Source organism: Anabrus simplex, chromosome 6 (genome assembly GCF_040414725.1).
Source record: "Anabrus simplex isolate iqAnaSimp1 chromosome 6, ASM4041472v1, whole genome shotgun sequence".
In the NCBI taxonomy this organism is placed as follows: Eukaryota; Metazoa; Arthropoda; class Insecta; order Orthoptera; family Tettigoniidae; genus Anabrus; species Anabrus simplex.
The window spans coordinates 270,627,154-270,653,307 of record NC_090270.1 but is presented as its reverse complement, the minus strand read 5'-3'; the positions used below and the strand labels follow the sequence as shown (position 1 = coordinate 270,653,307).

General features: G+C 39.4%; 1 protein-coding gene across 1 annotated transcript in view; it reads left to right on the top strand.

Annotated features, from left to right (window-relative positions):
• The first annotated feature begins 2,872 nt into the window (after window positions 1–2,872).
• Dyb (Dystrobrevin) overlaps window positions 2,873–26,154 on the top strand; it is a 322,401-nt gene continuing 299,119 nt past the window's right edge. Inside the window, exon 1 of the mRNA XM_067149300.2 lies at window positions 2,873–2,985. The gene's annotated coding sequence lies outside the window, so the exon portion shown is untranslated. The remainder of the gene's footprint in view (window positions 2,986–26,154) is intronic.

Here is a 26,154-nt window from a genome sequence, read left to right as displayed (position 1 = left end):
TGGACCCCTCGCACGTGCCACATGTCCCTGCGCCAACCATCTTCGCCACAGGCGCTGCACCGTGGACACATCCCTATGGGTATCGGCTGCGATTTGACGAAGCGACCAACCTGCCCTTCTCAGCCCGATCACCATACCCCTCGTAAAGTCGTCTGTCTGCTGGAAATGCCTCCGTTGACGGCGGCCTGGCATTCTTAGCTATACACGTGTCCTGTGGCACACGACAACACGTTCTACAATGACTGTCGGCTGAGAAATCACGGTACGAAGTGGGTCATTCGCCAACGCCGTGTCCCATTTATCGTTCGCTACGTGCGCAGCACAGCGGCGCATTTCACATCATGAGCATACCTCAGTGACGTCAGTCTACCCTGCAATTGGCATAAAGTTCTGACCACTCCTTCTTGGTGTTGCATTTGCTCTGTCAGTCAGTGTAAAATTTACCTATGATAACAATGACATTTACAGTAAGGTGCAAAAGTTGAAAACTAGAAAAGCAGCTGGAATTGATAAGGTTTTGGGGATATATTAAAGACAATGCGTTGGGATATAATACCATATTTGAATTTCTTATTTGATTATTGTTTGCATGAAGGAGCTGTACCAAATGAATGGAGAGTTGCTATAGTAGCCACTGTGCATAAAGGAAAGGGTGATAGACATAAAGCTGAAAATTACAGGCCAGTCAGTTTCACATGCATTGCATGTAAACTTTGGGAAAGCATTCTTTCTGATTATATTAGACATGTTTGTGAAATTAATAACTGGTTTGATAGAAGGAAGTTTGGGTTTAGGAGAGGTTATTCCACTGAAGCTCAACTTCTAGGTTTCCAGCAAGATATAGCAGGTATCCTGGATTCAGGAGGTCAAATGGACTGTATCGCGATTGACCTATCTAAGGCATTTGATAAGGTAGATCATGGGAAACTACTGGCGAAAGTGAATGCAATTGGACTGGGAAAAAAAAGAATGACTGAATGGGTGGCTTTATTTCTAGAAATTAGTACTCAGAAAATTAGAGTAGGCAAAGCTTTATCTGACCCTGTGATAATTAAGAGGGGAATTCCTCAAGGCAGTATAATTGGACCTTTATGTTTTCTTCTATATATTAATGATATGTGTAAAGAAGTGGAATCAGAGATAACGCTTTTTGCAGATGATGTTATTCTGTACAAGATTGTGAGCAACTGCAAATTGACCTTGATAACGTTGTGAGATGGACAGTAGGCAATAGTATGATGATAAATGGGGTTAAAAGTCAGGTTGTGAGTTTACAAATAGGAAAAGTCCTCTCAGTTTTAATTACTGGCACTCCTGACGATTTGTTCACTCTCACACCTGGTTTAACTGAATGGCTGAGAAGGATGGACTTTAAAGTTTGATTTTGCCTTATATATGTATATTGTATAAAATCACCATACGATTAAATAAATAAATTGTAAGTATCTAGGTGTTAATACAAGGAAAGATCTTCATTGGGGTAATCACATAAATATGATTGTAAATAAAGGGTACAGATCTCTGCACATGGTTATGAGGATATTTAGGGGTTGTAGTAACGATGTAAAGGAGAGGGCATATAAGTCTCTGGTAAGACCCCAACTAGAGTATGGTTTCAGTGTAGGGGACCCTCGCCAGAATTACTTGATTCAAGAGCTGGAAAAAATCCAAAGAAAAGCAGCTTGATTTGTTCTGAGTGATTTCCGACAAAAGATTACCGTTACAAAATTTTTGCAAAGGCTGGGAAGACTTGGGAGAAAGGAGATGAGCTGCTCGACTAAGTGGTATGTAAATACAAAGTATGTTACAAGTGTTATTTTAACATCCACCTATTCAATACAAAGAGATCTGGTAAATTAAGAATTAAATCTTATCATAAAAGGTTACAACGGACATGTTTCACCCATTTTTAGGGCATCATCAGCCTCAAACTCAAACCTGTGAGGTGAATAATCAGGATCCTGATTGTTCTTACAAATTGTAAATCGTCGCCATAAGACCTGTCTGTGTCGGTGCGACGTAAAGCCCCTAGCAAATAAAAAAATAAAAAAATTGTAAAAAGAGGATATCAATGTAGGTGTTTGTCTAACATAAAATTATAAGAATGTCCTTGATTAAAACCGTAGTATCAAGCTGCATGTCACAAGTTCACAAGATTACACTATCCGGAGCGCTGAGTCAATCCACCCAAAACCTGTTGAGGGTGGAGCGATAAACAGCTCAGTCTTTATAATGAAGTAGAAATGTGTTTCCTTGAACACTCTTATTGGAGGATAAGAAAAATGTAAAGTTGCTAGACTGTTAAAGATGTTAATTTCGTTAGAGTTTCTTGAGTCACATTTTAGCCTACGTTCTTCGGCCAGATAGTGTTGGCACGGCCGCACAGTCACACTCACAGAGAGAGACAGAATGTGAGTGCTGACAAGTACCATACAATACCGTACAAGAGACACTGACTGAGGAAAAGGATGTTTCTTTTTAGTCAGGAGGCCAAGTGTTGACTGGACACAGGTAGGTCCACTTTAAAATCCAGGAAGGAGAGTGGTATTTATGCTGCTGTGCCTATTGGAATTTAAAGGATTCTGCCAGAAAACACGGTAACTGCGGCCGTGCATCTGCCCTTAAATAGGAACGGCAAAGGGTTAAATGCAGGTCAGTGGTGACATTCTCTTCGAGTCAAAGTATATTTTAAAGCAAAATATATACTATTTAAACGATATTTCATGGTGATGTTTATTCGGAACAATAAATTCTTATATGAATCCTCTAGTTTTCGGAATGACATCCTGAATTACTTTTTCGACTTTCGCGCTATTGCCATGAACGGCGTATTCCGTGCGCAACTGCTCTCTTTCGGGCTGCAGGTAAACTATATTTAAGTGCTTCCAAGTTTGTTTATCGACTTGTGGTTTTACGAGTGTAAAAATGTGTATAATGCAGAAGATTAGTTTAATATTTTGCTTCTTGCAGTTATAAACCGCTTCAGTAAGTACATACACTTATAGTTTTATGGTTATCCTTGCCCTTGTTCATGTCTGTAGGTAACAAGTGCAAGGTCGAGAATTTGCAATGCTGACATTCTTTCTGTGATGCGGTTTGACAGATGATGAATATTTTTTGTTAGCCGGTCATAACCTTGCTGAAAATATGTTTAGTGCAAATCTGGATATAATAAATCCTTCGCAAACGTTAGGTACGCGTGCGATTCGTCACGATCTAATTTTATTTAAAATTGCGGTAGTTTTGCTAGGTTATGGTTAAGAATAAATCAGCGTATGGTTATTGACGTTTGTATGTTTTAGTGGAGTATTTTCATCTCTACCTTCCCTCGTGTTTTTTATTTGAATTTCAAGACTTTTATTTTTAGATAAACTCTTCTATTATTAATGGACATTGTTGTGTTTGTTTGGTACATTTCATAGGCTGAACATTATGCATTGGGAAACATTTATCCGTTTTTGTTGTTATACAGGATCATTTTTCACTTGGTAATCTTTTGTTAAGCACAGCTGTTATTGTGATAGGTAGCCTATTGTATTGTCATCTGAACAGGGATTCGGTAATACTATGATTGCCTTTGAACATATCGTAACTCTATTTGTAAACTTGCGCCATTGGAGCCGAATTTTACTCAGCTAGAAGATTCGAAGATCGCTTAATCTGGTATAGAATAATAATATTTATGCAATTATATTTCGACTTTAAAATTATTGTTGAGTTTAGGTAAGTACCTCCAGTATTAGTTTTATTTCTATCACCCTTCTTGAGTGTGGTGTATGGTACTTGGCATGTCAGTTCTTGAATCCGGTTCTGCTGAAAAGTTTGAAGTGAGAGAGATTTTGTTTGTATGCTTCCCTCTCTATCTCTCTCTCTCTCTCCATAAGAAGTATTGTCACTGGTAAAATATTGGTAGCTCTAGATCATGCTAATCTCCACTAACTGAAGGGAGATGTTCTTATGCTACCTTGATTAAAGTACTATGCTGATATCAGCAGACTTGCAGTAGGCCTAGATTCCTATTTACCGAGCTTGATAGCTGCAGTCACTTAAGTGCGGCCAGTATCCAGTAATCAGGAGATAGTGGGTTCGAACCCCACTGTCGGCAGCCCTGAAGATGGTTTTCCGTGGTTTCCCATTTTCACACCAGACAAATGCTGGGGCTGTACCTTAATTAAGGCCACGGCCACTTCCTTCCCATTCCTAGGCCTTTCCTATCCCATCGTCGCCATAAGACATATCTGTGTCAGTGCGACGTAAAGCAAAAAGAAAAAAAAAACAATTCCTATCAACCTCCACCAGTGGAACAATGCAGTGTTCTATTCAGCAAAAAAAAAAAAAAAAAAATCCATAGGGGTTACTGTAGAGAGTATGTCCCTGGATGGAGTGAGGAAACAAATAATCTTTATCAACAGTACATTAATAGTGGTGTAGTGGTGATCACGAAATTGCACATCAACTTTTACATAGCTCAGGTTCTGCAAGAAGACAAAAGTGGAGTTCAAAAGTTGAATCTCTTGACTATACAAAATCCAGTTGTGAAGCTTGTTCCCTTCTCAGAAAGCTGGGGGATGGTAAACCTTTATACGGACGAGTCCAGAAATTCACCAAAACAAAATTGCGTCTGACATAGTCATGACTTCCAAAAGTAGCAGGGATAAACTATTCATGATTTGCATAAAGAAGAATATGAAAATTCTGTAAAATAGTGTGCCAGGTGTATAGGAGTACTCCAGACCTTTTACTGCAAATGAGATAACTACTGCAATTGCTGATATCAAGCCAGGCAAAGCACCAGGTGTGGATGGTATTTTCCTGGAATTTATCATTCATTGTGGGGATAGAGTTAGAGTATGGCTGTCCACCTTCTTTATGAACATCCTACAGAGTGGGCAATTGCCAAGTTATTCAAACAAACAAAATCATAGCTATCTAAAAAAAAGGCAAAGTTAGCAATAAACCAGAGAGCTATTGCCCTGCTCAGTGTGACATATAAATTACTAGAAAGGCTCCTTCTCAATAGTAATGACCCAGAGATACTCAAGAAAATCCCAGTGGAGTGGGCAAGATTCAGACTGCACAGAGAAGCAGTACACTCCAAATAATGTCTCTTACAACTCAAATAGAAGCAGTTTATCAGAGAAAGTTTAAGACATCGGTGGCTTTTATTGATCTGATAACAGTCTGGAAGGATGGCGTACTCTTCAAGTTTGTGAAATGATACCACATAGGATGGCTGCCTGGCTCTTGAATAACATGCGAAGCCAAAGACTTTTGCACATACAGTACACATTGGGAATACTGTGAGCACCAAAAGATCACTAAATAATGGACTTCTTCAGGGTTCTGTTCTTACCCCAATCTTATTTAGCTTATTTATCACAGATATGTCTGCCACACTTCCAAGTAAATTTGGTTAGGCCTAAATGCTGATGATTGGGCGATTGCTACCAGAGATACAACATTAGAGAAAACCAAGATGACCTTAACGGACGACCTTAAAGAGTTGATACAGTTCTTAAAGTTGTGGAGACTTACACCTGACGCCAACTGTTATGTCGAACCCGAAAATCTACCCTGATAAAACGGAATTCGTCTGATAATTCCACAGATGTTGGCTTTTATTATTTCCCACAATCTTAAAACTTGATTTACATCGCCCTTTTTTTCAAACAATCTGTTCTCAGACCAAAGAGTACAAAACTGGTGGGTGCATTCCATTTAGTCTCTGGATGTAACATAGGCTTACCTCCCACATTTTGGTTTTCTTTATTCCCCTGTTAACAGAAAACCAAAATGAACCAGTTAAAAAAAAAAAAAAAAAAAAAATCTGACAATCATTTCGCCTACACAGTTTAACAAGACAACTTATCACAAAACATAATTCCTATATCGTGCAGGGAGTTTCACCAAACGTCCACTTTTCGTTATCACTTCGTTTTTTACAGCAGAAACAACACTTTCATGCTCATTATCTCCATTTTTCACTGGTAAGGTATCCTGCGATGAAGTCATGTCCAGTGGGTACAAACATTGAATGGGCTTGATCATGTCTCATCCAGCAGTCTACGCTCAAACTACTCTTATGTTACCATCTGTACCAGGAAACATCTCAATAATTTTACCCAAAGGCCAATCGAGTCTTTTCTTCTAATCAGAGCTTACTAACACAATGTCACCAATCTTTGACATCCTTCGACACTTTTCTTTAACTTGTGGCTGTACTAAAAGGCTCAGGTAATCATAACGGAATCTTTTACTCACTTCCTCCCGTAAACACTGCAGGTACTTGGCCCGTGTTCTGAGGTCGGTCTTGCCAAGGCAATCAAAATCGGGGACTACAATGGGCCGGTTGTCCTGCAGGAAGATTGCTGGAGTCAATAGCACTAAGTTGCTTGGATCCTCAGACAGGAATGTCAAAGGCCTAGAGTTTACCACAGATTCCACATTGCATAGGACAGTCAAAGTCTAGTCATAGGTGAGAGAGGCTCTTCCTAATGTCCTCTTCAACAACTTCTTGACCATTTGAATGATCCTCTCCCACCATTTCTGAATGAGTGCCTGGAGAAAGGACCAAATCTGCTGGAAAAAATTCCACCCATTCTGGCCAGGTTTCGCCATTGCAAAATTGGAGTAATTTTGGACATAAAAAGGGCCTTTCTGCAAATTTCTGTTGCTTCTTCTGACAGAGATTTCTTGAGATTCCTATGGTGGGAGGATTCCTCCATGAAGAAATTCAAGATATTCCGACATCGACATGTTGTATTTGAGCTCAAGTGCAATCCATTCTGTTGGGTGCGGTTCTTGATCTCCATTTAAAAAACAGTCCACCTGAACTGCAAGAAACAGCACAACTATCAAAGAGCTCATTCTATGTCGAGAACTGCGTAACATCCCTTGATTCAGAGGAGGAAACGACCCTTTTTGTTGAGAAATTTATTACACTACTTTCAGGAGCCAGATTTGAACTACGTGGGTGGGAATGCACCTCAAGGGGAAATGAGAGTACGTTTGAGAAGATTTTTCCTGTTCTTGGATTATTGTGGGACAAGGAAGATGATTTATTGTACTGTGATGTGAGGCCTCAAAATGAGACTGGATGTGTCAAATGTCAACAATTTGAGTCGAAGAAAATTGATGTAGATCCTGCACCATTGCTAGAAGATAGAGTGAAAGATTCGTCAGTCTTTGAGGTCAATGGGGTTGATCTTGTTGGGCCATTGATTTTAAGAGGGATTTTGTTGTTTACTTGTGCTGTGTATCGAGCTGTACATATTGATCTGGTGTTAAACCTTTCCACAGAAGCATTTCTCCAAGGTCTTAGGAGATTTATTGCAATTTATTATATATTATTCATATATTATTTGATAGTGTTGTGACTTTGTGCCTGACAGAGTGTGGAAACTGACCCATTTGACCGTTCTCCAATATTCATAAACATTGTGAGACTTCGCCTATCATTGCGTGTGCCATACTACCATTCTTAATATTAAGTACTGTTTTCTTTTAAGTGACTCACAATTTCTACCCCCATCGTTAATTTATGTTTCATCTTATACCGATCCAGAGTTCACTTAATCTTTTTCTTTTTCATATGCATTGTTTTACATGTTTTTACGGCTGACGATGACCTGGACTATGGTCGAAACCGGTCCCATTTATAGTTACTATTAAATAAGAATGTAATCACTACATTTCTTTCTTTTATGTATTGAATAGGTTGAACCTCTTTTTCAATTATTTAATTTTTAACATTAATACTTTCAATACGGAACAATGAAATTTTTATCTTTAAAGGTTTGCACCATAGCAAGTACGCTACGGCAACACCGACTGAACCCCACAATGTGTTAGTTGTTTGATGATTGTTTCTCGATATTGGTAGCTGTTAGGCGATCATTCATTTACGGAAATCAGGCATGCATACAATGGTCTTGAATCTCGCTGCAATGCAAGCTTAGTCATTGTCATCGTCGCCATGCAACGGTTCTCTTATGCAGAGTTTGCTGATATGCATTTAGCTTATAGCGCTGCTTGTCAAAACTGTTGCCTATATGATATATCATGGTAAAACAGAGCAGAGGCACAGAGGATTTACAGGGAAAGATTTCCTCACCATGTCATTCCGTGCAGCAACACATTTCAGTCGGTGGATAGAAGAATTCGAGGGAGCTGGAGTGTTTGTGTAAACAAGCACGACACTAGATGGTGCCAATCCATAAAAACAGTAGCTTTTGAAGGAAATATACTGGAAATGATTATTGCAGATCAAAATACGAGTTCGAGGGTCATCGGCAATGCTTTGAAGTTACGAAAACTTCACACGACATGGTTACAATCTATCTGAAATAGCAACTTGTTAAAAATAAATTTGTTATGGGTTTTTATTTTATTAATTTTTTCTGGCAGGCATCCCACTCCGTTGTGTTAGACGTTGTGCTTAAGGAACATGCAAATGGTGTGAGAAAGAGAGAGATTCCCCTCTTTGCAGAGATTTTTGTCGGTGGTATTTACATCAGTGTATTGATGACTGCAACTTTGAGATGATGATGTTGAGGTGAATGAGTCTTACTTGACGTGAGAGGAGGCTTTTAATAACCATAATAGTCACATTTAGGACTGTATGAATCCACATGAAACTCGCATCAGTTTACATCAGAACAAATTTAGTGTGAACATTTGGGCAGGTATTATCGGTGACTGTTTGTGGGCCCCATCCTACTCCCTCCCCGTTTGGATGGAGACATGTACCTGGCTTTTCTACAGAATGTATCACCAGTTTCATTAGAAGAGGTTCCGCTAGCGGCACGTCAAGCAATGTGGTTCCAACATGACGTCGCTCTTTCCAAATTTTACTTTTCTTGTTTCCTCATTCTTGGCCCCCTCGTTCGCCAGATCTAACACCCCTAGATTTTTCCTGTTGGGGTACTTCAAAACAATTGTGTATGCAACCTCTGTGGATTCAGACGAACTTGTTGCTAGGATCATTTTAGCTTTTGATGAAGTAAGGAATAATTTCAGTTGAGAAAAATTGCAGATTCAATGAAGCAGTGTTGTCATATCTGCATTCCTGCTCGGGGAAAACACTTCGAGCAGTTCTTACAAAATATTTCTCACTTGTTAAGCCTAACTTCGCCATGCCGGAGAAGAAGCAGCTCTTAATTAATAAATCCTTACATACTGAACAAAAGAAATTGTTTATCAATACATTCATTTGGAGTATGCTGCTATATGGCTGTGAAGGATGGACTCTCTTGAAGGAGGACTAGAGGAAATGGAAATGTGGCTATGGAGGAAGATGACAAGAACTAGCTGGATTGAAAAGAAAACTAATGAAGCAGTGCTTAGAGAAATAAACACTCAGAGATATTTAATACAACGATAAAAAGGAGAAAAGCGTCAGTTTTTGGTCACATTCACCAGCATAATGACTTCATAAAGAACTTGTTCCCAGGCAGGGTGATGGGAAAGAAAGGCAGAGGGAAACCACGGAAGAAGATCATTGAAGAGGTAGTTGAGATGATGGGATGCCAAGGTTATGGAGAGATGAAAAGGATCACAGAGAGAAGAGATCAGTGATTGCAGGAACAAGGCAAAGCCTTTAGATAATGATGATAAGCCTATTTTTGTTTTGATTGTTATTGCAAAATTGAGTTTGTATTTTACTGTTAAAAACAGTATGGGTCAGTAAAGGTTAGTTACCAGTTGTAATTTTTTTTAAATTCAGGTTTCAGAGTAGTACATTTTAGTTGCAAAAATAATGGTTTTTTTTTTTTTTTTTTTTTTTTTTTCAAGCAGCTTTACGTCGCACCGACACAGATAGGTCTTATGGCGACAATGGGATAGGAAAGGCCTAGGAGTGGGAAGGAAGTGTCCGTGCCTTAATTAAGGTACAGTCCCAGCATTTGCCTGGTGTGAAAATGGGAAACCACGAAAAATCATCTTCAGGGCTGCCGACAGTGGGGTTCGAACCCACTATCTCCCGAATACTGTATACTGGCCGCACTTAAGCGACTGCGGCTATCGAGCTTGGTGAACAAAGTTTTATTGAAAATAAAATTTGTTTTTTGAAACATTATTAACCTTGATCTAAATTCCCTCCAGAAACGCATTTAATTGTTTTTTTTTTTTTTCAAAAATAATAAATCCATTTAACACTAAATTAACCCGACAGTGCTTTGTGTTTGCTTTTATGAAACACAGGAAGAAATTACATCTAAAATTTGTACCACTTCAAGGATGCCATTAAAAGAATGGTCTTAAGAGAAACTATGAATGGCAATGTTGATACTGACTAAGCTTGCATTGCAGTGTGAGTCCATATCCACTTTACACATTCCAGATTTCTGTAAATGATCGGTCGCATAACAGCTACCGATGCCGAGAAATCAGCATCAAACATACACACACTATGGGTTTCACCGTGTCACCGTACCATACTTGCTTTGGTGTGATCTTATCAACTTGGAGGTTGGTGTTCAAATCTCTCTCTGGGCAAATTTTTTCTTCGATTGGTGTTTTCAAGCCGGTCTTAAGCCATGTGCAGATGTAGCAACACCGCCCTTCAAAGCCCATTTGAATTTGCCTGTAAAGCGATCTGATTGGCTAACTTCAGTAGGTGATAAAATGACAACAGCATGAGATATGGAATTATTTTTTTCAAATTATTTATCAGCAAGACCAGCACTCTAAATGCTCATTTTTTTAATGAAGGTCTTTAAAATATGAACATAATTGTTTTTAAAATGTGTAAAATGATGTAGTTGTTGAGATTAAATGTTTTTGTGAAATTACCACCACCTTAAAACTTTATTTTGTACGCTAAGACTGTTTTATTCTGGTGATAGTCACAGGACAATGTAGATCAATGTAGATTTTTACTCTTATACTCTGTAATAGTCTTTCAACATACCACACTACTAACTATCACAGAAACACGCAGTAGTGATTACATCCTTCCATATAGAGTTGGCGTCAGGAAGGGCATCCGGCCGTAAAATATGGCAAAATCTACATGTGCGACGCAGTTCGTACCTGCAACTCCACAGGTGTGGGGAAAAGTGGTAGAAAAAGACTGTGTAATAGTAATTGACATGGATGAGAACTCAGGAGGTGAAGATAAAGGCAGATGTTTCATCAGCTCGGCATACTGGAACTCCAAAACAATCATCATCTTGAACAGTTTCCTGCCTTTGGTCAGGTCTCTTGTTGATTCTGGAGTGAAGTTTTATGCTCCAAAACAATACTTCTTGTAATAATAATAATAATAATAAGAAGAAGAAGAATATTGGTTGTCAACCTGATATCTCATCAATTACGAAATAATGCTGACTGGGTGTTGATCTGTACAACAACAGGTGGCACATCACAACCCATGTCCCCATCTGATTGGCCTACGGACACAATTGGACATCATCTGATAAAGGGTAATGGTGGATAGTAGAGTGGATTTAAAAAATATTAAGGTTCAGTTCTCACTAGGTAATGCCCTGCATGGAATTTGTCGTTCATGGAGATTATGAAAAGAAGGTGTATGTTATCTGCGAAGAACATGTGGCATTTGATGAAAGCGTAATGGAGTATTTTTGACTTCATGACTACAGGGAGTTCATTTATGATAAACCAGTTAGAGTTTGAGTCAAGAGCTGGAGTTGCATCACCAAAGATGGTTACCTACAATAAACATTATGGTGAAAGCTATCGGTGTGTCACAGATCTTGAGAAGTCATTTAGCAAGGCAACTGCCCCTCCATTTATGCTGATGGAAGACCTTCCAAATGAGAAGAAGAGTCTCAATTACCATTTTTACAAAAATAATTTATTTCTGTACCTTGCTTTATATTCTGGTTCCACATTTCTTGGTCATTCCAGCATTGAAACATTGAAACTAGGGGGATGAACAGAATTCTTAAAGTCTGCTCTTTCCTGGTTAAAATAAATACTGTCCAGCAGGCTGTTGTCGTGAGTGACATATTTTACCATTTAAAAACTGCTAACACTATTTTACAGGACCAGGAAAATGAGTACATGAACTGCATCATGCTGTATGACTCTTTTGAGCTAAGTTATATCTCTTTATTCAAGACTTGAAGGAGGGAATAATTCAAAACTTCATATGGTATCTTGTAACAAACATTTGTTGCAAAATTTGTTGCTTTTTTTTGGTATCAATTGAAGAGAGAATTGGAGGAACAATTCTTGCAGTTCAACAAATTGGAAGACATTTCTTCAGGCTGTGATAAAACCCTTATTCATTAATCCTCAAGGAGAATGGTGTACCAAAGCAACTGAATTGTGGAACTTTCATAAAGCAGAATTATAGATGGAAATGCTACAGCTGCAGATGATGGAAGAAAGGACAGAGAAAATTATGCCACACTGGCTATCTATTGATAGAGATTCATACCCTTACTTGCACAAGTTTTAAAAATATGTGCTGGTAATGTGTGTGTAAAAGTATGATTTCGGCACGAATTTTGTGAAAACATTATTTCAGATTCAGAATAACTAATGAACACTTGATGGACTGCGTAACCATTGCTTGAACTTCGTACACTCCGTACTTTGAAAAATTTCACAAAATAAGACATGCCATTTCTCACACTAATGAGGTTGGGAGGGTGAATTGTATATTTCAAATGTGCATGTTGTCATTGAATTTGAAATATTACTGATGCAGGCTTTGTTTCTATGTGAATATATTGTATGTAAACATTTCAGTGGTTGAAATTTAAAAAATTCATAGAAGTACAGTCTTAATACTAACATACAATATACTTTTGCAATTATTATACGGAGTGACCAGTCATCGTAAGTAAGACTGAAAGGGTCACTTGACATTTATCACCACCCTTCCACTGCAATTTGGAAAGCTCTTCGCAAGAGTGGAATGTGATAATTTTGTAAATTATATGTGAAGATATCTGTATTATATATTTGTATATATTATTTATTATACAGACTAACCAGTAACTGTAAGACTGGAAGGGTCATTTGACATTTTTCACAACCCTTCCACTGCAATTCAGAAAGCTCTTCTCAAGAGCAGAACGTGATAATTTTGTAAATTATGTGACCTAATATTTGGACCTCAGATCCCCCTGTATAGCAACTACTGCCAGGCCAGACCCCAGGAAAAAGTAATTTAAGACTGCTGGCCTAGGTCATTTGTTCTGTAAGAAAGGGTAGACTAGGTTAGGGAATTTTCATTTTAATGGTTGGCCTGCTTGCCTACCATCAGTCACAATCAGGTTGGGGAGTTTTCATTATAATGCAGACACTCATTCTCCACAGTTCTTTTTACAACCTCAGAAAGACTGTCTTAGTGGTTTTCCCAACTGAAATTAACATAGGTCATTACAATGAATTCAGTAGGAATGGCGCGATCAAAAGCAATGCTTTCATATGAAATACTCAATCAAATGAAAAACCACACATTTTCTCACTTTTAACGAACAGTACTACGCTGCCGATCTAACAGTCCAAAGTTCCAGAGGTGGAATGACCAAGCCGCAGACAGCCGTGATCCGTGAACACTCTTCGTTTTTTTCGGTGGGTGTGTGTGTAATAGTTTTGATTTCCTGGGCAAAAACTGTGCTCTTTTACTAATCTGTTTCCTAGGAGTACCCGATTAGTCGGAAAATCTCAATTCACAACACTGACAGTGGAATAATCTATCTGACTTAGAGGCAAATTTGTCCTCCAAGCCAGAGGAGAAACCCCCTCTTCATTGCCAAGTTGGAATATAATGAATGTAGAATTGAATAAAAGTGAAGAGGAAGAAGCTTTTCTTTAAAAGAGGCTCTTTTTAGGGTTGAATTTTGAGTTATTTAGTGAATTGTGGTGCTATAATTTGGAATAGGCCTAAATTGTAATTCTAGATCAGGTCATACTACTAAGTGAGCCTCTGCCTTAAGTGTGCACACTGCTCATTCAAAACAGCGCGTCAGAGTAGTGATCAAATAGTTGGAATACTATGATGAACCAGTTTGTTACGTACCAGCAGTATCAGAAAATGAACCAGAGGAATGGCATGCTAAAGGAGAAAGTTTTCTAACTCCCCAGCTATTTCCTGCCAATATTCAGTTAGGCTGTTATACTCGGTACACAGCAGTAATCCCATCTACCAGCACCATAAGTGACAAAGAACATCAAAGCGAACAATGGTCACTGTAAGGTTATTGTTGATCAATGTTATGAGCTTTCGACATTATAGGCCTTCACATTTAGTTTTCTTCCGACTCTGAAATTCCACTCTTATCATAGTCGGTACGGTAAAACTGAATAAAACATAAATGATCGGAAATTGTATTATCTATAAATTCTGTTATGTAATACTTTTCGACAGGACCAATAACATAGGTATTTAAAAACTCAATTTTAGGCGCCTTCCACTAAACTACAATTTCATCCAAGGTGAATAAAATTGTTTATATCTTATACTGTAGTTTCTTATTCCTCGACTCTAAAATACTGATTTTCATTAAATTCTGTTAACCCATTTTCTCTTAGCTCGGCGTTGATATGGACTTAACGGTACGGTAAAAATGCATAAGACATAAATGATGGGATATTTAATTCTATATAACATTAGTTATGAAGTATTTATCGATAGGACTACTAATAATATAAGTATTTGAGGATACAATTTTTTGGCCTTCCCCTAAACTACCATTTCACTCAGCGTGAATACAATGGTTTATAGCCTAGACTAGCTGATGTACCCGTGCTTCGCTACGGAATTCTACATTGTATACAGAATTCTATGTTAAGTAGTGTACACCTTGTGAGCAAGATTGTATTATATTGCATAGCAACGTTACCCTAGAAACGCGACGGGGAAGTCACCAAACGTATTTTCTCATATGAAGACTGGGTTAGGGAATGTTCATTGTGATGGTAGGTCTGCTTGCCTACTCTGTCACAATCAGGTTGGGGAGTTTTCATCATAATGGCAGAAGCTCACTCTCCACCTGCTTTTTTACATTCTCAGAAAGACTGCCTTAGTGGTTTTCCCAAGTGAAATGAACATAGGTCATTACAATGACGTCAGTAGGAATGGCGCGATTAAAAGCAATATGAAATACTCGATCAAATGAAAAACCACGCATTTTCTCACTTTTAACGAACAGTACTACGTTGCCGATCTAATAGTCCAAAGTTCCAGAACTGGAATGGCCAAGCCGCACAGCCTTGATCCGTGAACACTCTTCGTCTTTTCTCGTCGGGGGCAGGGGGGTTTGAATAGCGGGGAGTCCCAGGAGGACAAATCTATGCCCTTTTACTAATCTCTTTCCTAAGAGTATCCGATGAGTCGGAAAATCTCTTTTCACTACACTGGTGGCGGAAAAATCTATCTGACTTGGAGGCAAATTTTTCCTCCAAGCCAGAGGAGAAAACCCCTCTTCACTGCTAATTTTGAACAAAATGAATGTAGAATTTAATAAAAGTGAAGAGGAATGGCGCGGTTTAAAGCAATGCTTTCATATGAAATACTCGGTCAAATGAAACACCACACATTTTCTCACTTTTAACGAACAGGACTACACTGCCGATCTAACAGTCCAAAGTTCCAGAGCTGGAATGAGCAAGCCGCAGACAGCCGTGATTCGTGAACAATTTTCGTCTTTTTTCGGCGGGGAGAGGGTCGAATAGTGGAGACTCCCAGGGCAAAAACTATGCCCCTTTACTAATTTGTTTCCTAGGAGTACCCGATGAGACGGAAAATATCAGTTCACGACACTGGCGGCGGAAAAATAGATCTGACTTGGAGGCATATTTTTCGTCCAAGCCAGAGGAGAAACCCCACTTCACTGATAATTTGGAATAAAATGAATGTAGAATTTAATGAAAATGAAGAGGTAGAAGCTTTTCTTAAGAAACGGCTCTTTTCAGGGTTGAATTTTGAGTTATTTAGTGTATTGTGGTGCTATAATTTCGAATAGGCCTAAATTGTTATTCTAGACCAGGTCATACTACTATACTACTACTACTACTACTACTACTACTACTACTACTACTGCTAAGTCACCCTCTGCCTTAAGTACGCACACTGCTCATTCAAAACAGTGCGTCAGAGTCGGGATCGAATAACTGGAATACTTTGAAGAACCAGTGTGTTACGTACCAGCTGTATCAAAAAATGTATGAACCAGAGGAATGGCATGCCAAAGAAGAAAGTTTTCCAACTCCCCGGTTATTTCCCGCCAATATTCAGTCAGGCTTTTATACTCGGTATGCAGTATCTATCAGAGTTAAGAGACAAATAACATCACAACAAACAATGGTCAATGTTATGCGCTTTCGATATTTAGTTTTCTTCCGACTCTGAAATACCACTCTTCATAGTCGGTACGGTAAAACTGAACAAAGCATAAATGATCGGAAATTGTATTCTCTGTAACTTTTGTTATGTAGTACTTTTCGATAGGACCAACAACATAGGTACATAATTAAATTTTAGGCTCCTTCCCCTAAACTACAGTTTCATCCAGGGCGAATAAAATTGTTTGTAGCTTAGACTGTAGTTTCTTATTCCCCGACTGTATAAACGGATTTTCATTAAATTCTGTTAACCCATTTTCTCGTGGCTCGGCGTCGACGTGGACTTAGCAACAAAAATACAAATTCATGAATATCTATGCTATCATAGCCGGTACAGTAAAAATGTATAAGACTTAAATGGTCGGAAATTGAATTCTGTATAACTTTGGTTATGTGGTATTTATCGATACGATCACTAATAATATAAATATTTGAAAATTAAATTTTAGGCCTTCCCCTAAACTACCATATCATTCAGCGCGAATAAAATAATTTATAGCCTAGATTGAATGGGCTCATTCTCCGACTTTGTATACCAGTTTTCAATGAGATAGGACCACTAATGACTTAAATTATTTAATAATTAAATTTTAGGCCTTCTCCTGAACTACCATTTTACTCAGCTTGAATAAAATTATTTATAGCCTAGATTGTAGCGACTTATTCCCCGACTTCGAATACCAATTCTTATTAAGATAGGACCACTAATAACATAAATATTTGAAAATTAAATTTTAGGCCTTCCCCTAAACTACCATTTCTATAAGCATGAATAAAATTATTTATGGCTTAGATTGTAGCGACATATTCCCCGACTTTGCATACCGATTTTCATTAAATTCTCTTTAGCCGTTTTCTAGTGATGCGTGTACATACAGACAGACAGAAATTACGGAAAAGTAAAAAAAGTGTATTTCCTTGTTACTGAGGACATGACCGATACAGAAATACCATTCTTTTCAAATTCTGAGCAATGTACAGACGAAACTCTTATTATATATATATATATTTTCATTAAATTCTCGTCAGCCTTTTTCTCGTGATGCATGTACATACGTACAGACAGAAATTACGGAAAAGTAAAATGTGCATTTCCTTGTTACTGTGGACATGACCGATACAGAAATACCATTATTTTCAAATTCTGAGTAATGTACAGACAAAACTCTTTATTTTATATATATATATATATATATAATACAAGGGTTGAAACCTAGAAATGCCGCTGTAATTGATAAGATTTCTGCGGATATACTAATGGCTATTGATTGGGATACAGTACCGTTTCTGAAGTACATATTTGATCACTTTTTGCATGAAGGAGCTATACCAGATGAATGGGGAGTTCCTATAGTAGCCCCAATGTACAAAGGAAAGGGTGATAGACATAAAGCTGATAATTATAGGCCAGTCAGCTTGGCATGTGTTACATGTAAACTCCGGGAACACTATTTCTGATTGTATTAGACACGTTGGTGAAATTACTCATTGGTTTGATAGAAGGCAGTTCGAGTTTAGGAAAGGTTATTCTTGTGAAGCTCAACTTGTAGGATCTGCAAGATATAGCAGAAATATTTTAGATTCAGGAGGTCAAATGGACTTTATCGCTATTGACTTATCCAAGGCTTTGATAGGGAAGATCATGGAGGATTGATAAAAATGTGGTCTATTGGAATGGACGAAAAAGTGACTGAATGCGTGGCTAAATTCCTAGAAAATAGAACTCAGAGAATTAGAGTAGGTGAAGCATTATCTGATCCTGTAATGATTAAGAAGGAGATCCCGTAAGGTACTGTTATTGGACCCGTGTGTAAATAACTGGAGTCGCAGATAAGGCTTCTCCGGGCAGCTCTCGGGCCGAAAAAACACTACCGATTGAATGGCGTGCGAAGCTGCAAGCATGACGGGTAGCAAACAAGTGACATCAGGTGATCGTCGTCGGATGACGTACAGTATGTCACCTTCTTATTCATACAGTTTCATATTGTGAAAAGAGCAAGATATTTTGGCCATTCAAATGATGTTATAGTAATTGTTTTTTAAGAAATTTATTTCTGGCATATTTATTTACAATGCATAATGTATTACTTGACCTTTTCCTACGTCACATTGTTTTTCATACAGATGCCAGTTCAACTAAATATATGAATGAAATTAACCATAGCACTATTCCTAGTACTTTGTGGAGTAACTCTTGGCTTTAATGACAGCTTGATACCTACGCTGCATGGAATTTACTAGCCTCGCATGCATTTCATGGCTGACACTGTACCATTCTTGGGTTACCACTCGTTTTAATTCATTTTAAATGAAACCTTTCTACTGTGAATCCTAGACTTCAAAAACGCCCATAAATGTTCAATAGGGTTTAAGTCAGCAGGCTGTGGAAGTGTTTTTAATTGTTTTGGAATGTTCCAAATTAACCACCCCTTGTTCAGAGCAGCGGTATGTTTGGGGTCGTTATCCTGTTGAAACATGTAAGTCGGTAGCATTCCCAATTGTTCAGCACTTTAACATTGTTCTTGAAAATATTATTGTACACTACTTTGTCCATCGTGCCTTCAATAAATTGAATACTCCGTACACCTTGTGCTGCCGACATACACCCCCACATCATAACCTATCCTCCTTCGTGTTTCACTGTGGGAATTGTATTGGCCACATCGTTGCCAGTATTGCTTTTCTCCACACCCTGCGGGCACCATCGGAACCAGACAGGTCGATTTTAGTTTCATTGGACCAGGTGACATTATTCCAGAACGCCTGGCCCTTGTTTTCGTGTTCTTTTGCAAAGAGCAGTCCCTCAGCACGGTTCTTCTTACTAACATAGCGCCTCTTCCTTGGTACACGGCCATGGTAACCGTGTAGATGTAAAACCCGCCGGACCGTCGGGCAGCTTCCAGCTCTGTCCGCAGCTTTGGAGCACTTATGAGAGGGTTCGATTTCACTCGCCTCAAAATAAGTCTTTCTGCTTGTGGAACTAGTTTCCTTTGTTTGGGTTTTCTTGGCACGTTCTTCACTGACCCTTCGTACTTGAAATAATTCACAACATATTGAACAGTGGCATGACTTTTCTTCACCATGAGTTATATTTTTCACAGCGAGTACCCTCTAAGTGCTAAATTGGCAATTGTCTGTTTCAGCTCATAGCCAAGCTCTTTACCCTTGCCCGTTTCTACCAGCACTCTCACAGGTCTAAGACGAACACAACCAGCAACACCGCTCCTCGCCCCACACCTACTTACGTAGGCTTATGTCCCGTTCATTGCTGTCCGATGACGCCATCTATGCTAGCGTATGAATAACAAAGTGGCTTGAAGTTTTGGAGTGTATGCAGTTTTTATTTGTGTAAACACAAATTATTTTCACTCGCAAAAAATTGTGCAATGAGTGGTTACGTCTTGTCATTCCATTCACGACACACAACTATAAATCAATAATTTCCATAACTATACAGGCACAAGGAACGCTTTATAACGAAATGGGCCGTGTATGAATAGGAAAGTGACATACTGTACGTGCACTATCTACTCATTGACTCAGCAGACGTGGGACATTTAAATGTGAGGTGGTGGTTTGCTTTTAGCGGGGAAATGTGCGTTTCCGGACACGGTTGCCTGTTCAAAATGTTGTCTACTCGTTCCCCTCTACAATCCCTCAGAGACTAAAATAGGAATTTATATAGTGTATGCTGCAAAGAGTTTGAAAACGACTCTCTAAAAGGTTACTGTGAATTTTCGAGTTGACGCTTTCACAGTCTGTTATTGAATGTAGACAATCTTCGTCTGAGTTGAATCTTGTCGTGTTTTTGTGTATGCATATTTTATAAACATGCTATCGAGATTTCCAGTCCAGTACCATGCATTATGCTTTATCAACACGGCTGAAATACCCTTATTGATCCGAAACCATCCCCCCTCCTCCCAGTATGTTAAATGTAATGATTTCATCAATGTATTTGAATGCTCGGTGGGCATTCAGATTACATTTATCTCTGATATTACTTTTCTAATTTGGACTACTTAACACTGTATGCCTGCCTTCATTGCCCGTGTCATCACGGGTTATTTTACTTTCTAAATTGTAAAATTCATCAGTTAGATGATTAGGCCATTGCATATCAAGTAGGGGATATCCATAATCAGGGGTGGATCCACGGTGCCGCCCCTTTGCATTGCTAAAATTTGCCGCCAACCATTCTGAAAAAGTTATTAGCGGCGATATGTTGGTCATGTTTAAAGGGTTTTTAATGAAATGTTACATTGTAGATAACATTAAATTACTGGAATCAAAATGCATTCATTTTATGCTGTCGAAGGCATATCAACTTTAGCGAATTTTCAAATGTATGCGATTGTTAAAGCAAACATCCGTTGTGAATGGTTATGGACCAATTTTAAGCATTCCAAATAATGTTGAGCTTTTGTTATACAGTAGTTATTTCTTACTTCAAAAGGAATACAAAGTAAAAATAAACTACCAACTACACTGGCTGAAAAAATCCACATACCGTGAAATAAGGAATGTAGAATACGGAAATTTTGGCAATATATTTGTTGAGCTAACACATTTAATTGATTAAATGTACAAGACTACAGGTCGAGAAAAGCCATCGCAAACGTGCCATGCTGGTCCATTAATAACCGGTGTAATAGCCTGACTGTTGAATGCAGGCATGCATTGTGTCATACAGGCACCTGATGTCAGCTTGTTCGAGTTCCATGGCTGTTGCACTTGGTTGGTCAATACAGGGACGGTTAATGCTGGTTGTGGATGACGTTGGAATGGTCGTCCATTGATGTCCCATACGTGTTCGATTGGGGACAGATCGGGGGATCGAGCAGGTCAAGGCAACATGACAACACTTAGTAGAGCACGTTGGGTTACGGCGTGCATTATCCTGTTTAAAAAACATCCTGTTCATGAATGGCAGCACAACAGGTCGAATCTCCAGACGGACGTACACATCTGCCGTCAGGGTGCGTGGGATAACCACGAGAGTGCACCTGCTGGCATAGGAAATTGCTCCCTAGACCAGAACTGCCGGTGTTGGTCCAGTGTGTCGACGCCGCAGACGGTGGAATGCAGGCGGTCACCTGGCCTCCTCCTAACCATCACTGGCACCAAGGCAGAACCGGCTTTCATGAAAAAAAAAAAAACAACGGACCTCCACTCCATCCTCCAATGAGCTCTTGCTTGACACCAGACGGTGGTGGTTTGAGATAAATGGATTGTACGCCGCAGAGCGTCTGTCTCGGAGCTGTCCTTCATGTAAACGATTTCGAACAGTTCGTTGTCACTGCGGTGCCAACTGCCTCTCGAATTGCTGCTGCAGACGCAGACCGCTGCGCCACAGCCATACGCTGGATAGGGCGGTCCTCCCTCTCGTTGGTGCCACGGGGACATCCTGAGCCCGGTCTTCTTGTGAGCGTACCTTCTCGTGACCACTGCTGCCAGCATGGATGCCCATTGGAGACATTCCTGCCAAGTCGTTCTGCAATAGCGCGGAAGGAAACTCCACCTTCACGTAGCCATACAATATGAACTGACACTAGGAACACGACGAAGACCCAGTGCGGTGGATTTGGTCAAAACTAGCAAAAAACTGCCAGGAACTGGACCCGGGCCTCTTACAGATAACAAACATATAAGAGACGCAAAGAAATAAAAATATAGGTAACAGTAATAAGGGCAATAACTTAAATTTATTATGGAGAGGAAATAAAAAAAAAGGTTGCATAGGTAAAACAAGGGAGGCCAAAAATCAAATAGGTAATATTAATAATATGTGGCCCATAATCAAAATGCACCAGACTCTCATTGATTATAGCACCTCCACACACGCTTACCTTCATAAAAGACGTGACGAAAAGTTTGGTATAAGGACTTGGCACCTATATTAATTAATTGAAGAATATGAATTCGGGTGGGTACAAAACATTTCTTTGTAGCACATCGGGTCTAAACAGTCATAAGTTTAGGGAGTAACAGCACCTAATCATAACATTCTCCCTTTCAATTCCCCAGATAAGTCATAGAACTCTCAACAATTAAAAAATCACGTCTCCCCGAGAATACAATATCCTTAAGTAAAAGAGCTTAAAACGGGAGAAGAGGGAAGGGTGCACCTAGCTCATAAAAAAAATGCAAAGAGGAAAGGGGAAGTTACCATGGTTTCACGCCAAACAACAACAAAAAATATGGAAAGGCAACCCGCAAAGAATAAAACATACTAAACTAGAAAATAGGTCAAGAAAGCCAATGACGGCAATGTGAAACGAGCAATAAATAAGTAAATTAGGCACAAAAGGTATCACGAATCAAACGTCAGAACCACACACGCTCACACAGAGACCAAGGGGTTAAGTCGCCGAAATGAAGGAACGTATGAGAACGTCAACGCACAGCACATAACAAAATAAACAACCGCTCTCCAGCTCAGACAATATGAACCAGAAAGTGGTCCATCAAAAGAGACGGAGTGTCTCCAACACCAAAACACACCGAAGCAGGCAAATCGCATAGTTAGCTTGAATTCATACCAGGTTTATGAAGTGGACATGAATTATACAGAACACGCGATAAAATAATACAACATGAGCTCAAGCGGAATGTTAATGAAGCGACATGAGTAAAAGGTCTCGACCGCACACTGCAAACAATCTCATACACACATGAATCCGTGTCACCTTCTGCTCTCAAAATAAACATAGTGAATCGGTAAATGAAAATACCGAAAGAAGCGTGTAAAAGTAAAGTTAACACTCAAATAAATTAGAAACACATGTAATGAGGGAAGCCTTTCTAACCGAACCATGGTGAGCACAGAACGAAGCAATAATAAAACCAAGAGAAGATTAAAGAAAAATAAATACCTCGATTACATAAGCAATTAACATTCTCGAAAGGCCGAGATATGTACAGACATCTTGAATCTGTTAAAATATTTTATATGCCACAAAGGCGACTTGGAAATCCAATCCTTCCATCTTCTCAAATCAAAAATCTCCACACTACTCACCAGAAAGATAACCCAACAAGAGGGGCAGAAAAGAAATGCTTTGACCTATGCTAACGTATGAGATGCCATCTATCGGAATAAGGAAAGATTACATAGTGGTAACAACACATGAGAAAGAGTAATAGTTCATAGATACAAGAGTTCGCTAGGAACGTGAAGACTTCAAAAAAGGCAAACGTACCACAAAATGATATGATGCGGTTGAAATACGGCCTCGTTCAACCGCAGTGAGCTGTTGATACTGGTCTCTTCGTTGCCGTAAAGGCATTCTTGACCCACTCACGGTCACTGCGACCAGTCTCACAGGTAGCTAACGCTCTCGCACAGTACACCCCGTATTTAAAGCAGGCCTGATGTGCAACGTCATGAGGCCGCTACTAGCGCCACGCTAATGCGATTTGCGGGAAATTTGAATCAACATCATCTTTTGAGATGTATAAACACGCCTACCAACGTTCGTTAATCTAGCACAACCCCTTCTTGGTGTTTTGATAAAAAAAATCGCCAGTGTATTTGCACAGCGAAATGTTCATATCGAGTTATAGAGTGCACAAGTCACTACTGGAAAGTGATTAATTTGTTGACGTTTTATTTTCGAATTGTAACTGAAAATCGTGGTTCTTATTCATAGTGATAAGTAAGGTTCGGATGTTAAGGAAGAGTCATATTTCATTCCTAAGGTCATTTTATCCGAAACCTGAAAAATAACTGTGAATGATAGATTCCTGACCTCGTTTAGAGCAATTTCATGTTACGAAAAATGTATTCCGGTCATTTTTATTGCTTTGGTCATATTTAAGTACCTTAGCAGCTCGATTACTGAGGACAGATCCGGATTTAGAGACCCGTGTACGAATAGTAACGGCTTTCTGAATCTACTGTATGATAGAAACCTCAGCCAGGAGACAAGTCAGAACTTCGGCAGATGCTATTTATATTCAGTGCTTATGTACGGCGCTGAAACGTGGACTCTGAAATTAAGAGAATATATGCCTTCGAGATGTGGGTGTTCCGAAAGATGTTACGGATCTCGTGGACTGACCACATCTCCAATGCTGCCGTACTCAGATGCATGAGGAGGGAACGAATGCTGTGTGCAATCAAGATAAAGAGGATAGCCTACCTTGGACATATTATGAGGAATGAAAAATACAACCTGCTTAAATTGATCATGCAGGATAGACGTAGAGTTCGCGGTCGAAGGAAACATTCTTGGCTGAGGAACTTACGGGATTGGGTAAGACTAGTTTCGAGAAGACTGATGAGGACAGCCGAACATCGTACAGACTTCGCTGTAACTGTGGTCAAACTTCAGTAATGGAGAGGGCACTACAAGAAGAAGGGGGGGCATGTTTTGATAATTTTGGTTATATAAGGTCGTATTTGGTTATATTTTGAGCATATATGTTTAAATCGAGACGTCCATTTTAACAAGGTACCGGTACGTGTTATCTTCGTCGATTTTCAAACACAGGATTTCAACATACTGTAAATGCATCTTTCTCTCATTTCCCGAAAAATATAGGTAGCAGGTTTAGAAGACATGATTCAGAGAAAGAGATGCTGTACGAACGTACGCTGATCGATACCAGATTGGTTTTTTTTTTTTTTTTTTTTTTGAAAACAGAATCAGAACTGCACCTCAGAGCTATGGTATTGAATGAATGTGTAAAGTCTAAATTTACCTACTGCAGCTCTGCCAATTTGCATGATTAAATGTGTCTGCTGCATTATCGCTTATCACTTTTTGACACGTTTAATGCTAGTAATACCACGTGCTACCTATCCCTAAAATGCTTAAGTCTTATTTTAATTTTTTATAGGTCATATTTACCTAATGTTTGTTGTTTGTCTACCCCTTATTCCCGTTTCTCGATATGGGATCGAAGATCAGGTGAGATGAATTTATATAGCATATTTGTACGGCCGGATGCCCTTCCCGACGCCAACTTCGGTTGAGGAGCTAATGAAGATCAAATGAATGGTGGTGAATGAAATTGGGTAAGACGGTGGAAGGAATTGGTAGTGGTCTGTGAATTGCAACTGCCCCGACATTTGCTTGGAAGTGAAAATAAGTATAAACCACAGAAAATCATTCTCAGGATAGCCAACGGTGGGGTTCAGACCCACTCGTCTCCCGAATGCAGAGCTTGGCTCCATAACCGTAGCGCATTAACACGCGCGACTGCTCCGAACGGTTCCCATAAAATAATAGTATGATCTCAGCTGTCGTGTGCAGGCATTTTGATTTGACTCCATCTAGGCTGTCTGCGCGTCAGTTTCGACGATCCGTTTTACTCTGCCAAATAGCAGAGTAAACTGGATCTCCCGGACCACCACCCCCTGTGGGTGGAGGGCGCAGACGAAGAAAACACCCACGGTATCCCCTGCCTGTCGTGAGAGGCGACCAAGGGGTGATCAAATTAGAACCATGGTACTAGTAATTAGTACCACCACGCGGGGAACACCCTGGGTCGCTTTTACTTGCGCGTAGTACCACTATGTTAGGTAAACAATAAGTTTGTGATTAGTAGCGACAGTGTGTGCTCAGGATGCATTTGACAGTACCTGTGATTCGTACCACTATATAAGCGACACCATGGTTCTGCCTTGCCTATGATTAGTACCCACTGTGTGAGGAACATCACGGGATAGTGCGAGTCCCTGTGGTTAGTCCACTTATGTGAAGAACACCATAGGTTTGCGTTGCCTGTAAATAGTGGCGCAATGTGCGAAACACCATAGGTCTATGTTACATGTGCGCATTACATTACCTGTGAGTAGTACCGTAATGTGTGAAATTGCGCGAGTGT